Consider the following 1763-nt stretch of genomic DNA (forward strand, 5'->3'; position numbering starts at 1 on the left):
TCTCCTTCATCATCTGTTTCTCTCTTACTCTTCTCACCTTTCCCACTTTCTTACTCATTTTCGTCTTCATCTTTATCCTCATCCTCATCTTCTTCATCAACTTCTCCATCATGTTCAAATTCTTCATCCTCCCTGCTGACTTCATCTTCATCTTCTTCCCCTTCTACATCTTCGTCTTCATATTAATCCTCTTCATAAAAATCGTCCTCTTTATCCTCCTCATCCTCTCCTTCATCCTCCTCTTCATCGTCCACACCATCCACCTCAGTATCTGAGTCAGGGGCTTCCTGGTCCTCTTGGTCATAACCATCCAGATAGGTCAGCTGGGGCAGGAGCTTGAAGACACTCTCTTGGTAATCATTCAAGTTGGTAACCTCATGGTTAAACAGATCCAGGTTTTTCATGTTCTCCGAATTTTTCAAGGGCTCCAAGGTGCTGACATCCTTCAGTTTATTTCCACTCAAGTTTAGGTGCGTGACGTTTGGAAGTTTTTCCACTAACATGTCCAGACCTCCAAAGATTCTATTTTCACTGAGGTCAAGCTTTTTCAATTTTGGTAATTTGGGAAGATTTAAAAATGAAATAAAACCTACATTTATTAAACGGAGGAACTCTAAGTTCACAAATTGCTGTTAAACCCTCAATTTTTCCATCATTTGATGTACAGTTTTCCAGAAGAAGTTCTAGGACCCAAGGATGGGGTGCTGGCAGGGGCACGGGAACAGGGCCCTGCACGCCCCCCAGGTCATTCATCTTGACCTGCAGGCCTTATTAAGACTATTGAAAAGAAAAAAAAAGTAAAGTGATTTCCCTGGTCCTCATTCAATTCTATCTAGTTCCTTTATAGGTGTTAAAGTCCTTCCTGACTGTAAAAGAAAGCAACCCCACATTTAATCCACTGTACCACTATGCTTTCCAGGATTTTTCCCCTTAAAATTATCTTTATCTCTCATGACATTTAATCTATTGTGGGTGATTTCCTATAATATTGGATAATCGCATAAAGCAGAGGTTATATAAACATCATTTCACACTTGGAATGCTATTTATGTAAATATTTTCTTGTTTGTTGACATTTATGAAGATTGGTTAAAAGATCATGTACAGGACAGTTATCCCCAATCTTCTAGTCTGGACAGTATTACATGGGCCTTGAACAAACTTGAAACTTCCTATCTTCAGAAATTTAATGGGTCCAAAGAATCATATTTTATGAGCTTTACCATCTCTCATGAAGTAGTCAGATTCTGAAAGACTAGCCTCAACTTCCTATCAAATTCCATCTGACGAATTTGAGCCCATAGTAACGTTTTTAGTCTTGTACTCTTAAATTCAAACCAATTGCAAAGACCTGAAAAGATTTTGGAAGACTAAGAGTGGTTAACTAAAAGAAAAGAATGCAAAACAAACCAAAACTGAAGTTGTTATTGTTGTTGTTATGTGCCGTCGAGTTGTTTGCGATTCATAGCGACCCTGTGTACAACAGCCCTAAATCCTGCTCTATCCTGTGCCTGTTGCATTGCCTCTGACACACCCATCCCGATTACCCCAGTCACTGAATCAATCCACCTCATAAAGAGTCTTCCCCTCCTGCACTGTCCCTCCACCCTCCCAAGCATGATGTCCCTCTCCAAGGACCTGTCTCTCTTTACAACATGTCCAAAGTATGTCAGACTAAGCCCCAGAATCCTTGCCTCCAAGGAGTAGCCTGGTTTAACCCTCTCCAGGATGAATCTGTTTGTTTTCTTGGCAGTCCATGGTAC

General features: G+C 40.6%; 1 pseudogene; it reads right to left on the minus strand.

Annotated features, from left to right (window-relative positions):
* Positions 1–5: 5 nt before the first annotated feature.
* LOC102873714 lies at positions 6–753 on the minus strand (annotated as a pseudogene).
* Positions 754–1763: the final 1010 nt, after the last annotated feature.

The sequence above is a fragment of the Elephantulus edwardii genome, unplaced genomic scaffold (assembly GCF_000299155.1).
Source record: "Elephantulus edwardii isolate Elephantulus edwardi_28Jun2011 unplaced genomic scaffold, EleEdw1.0 scaffold00017, whole genome shotgun sequence".
Taxonomy (NCBI): Eukaryota; Metazoa; Chordata; class Mammalia; order Macroscelidea; family Macroscelididae; genus Elephantulus; species Elephantulus edwardii.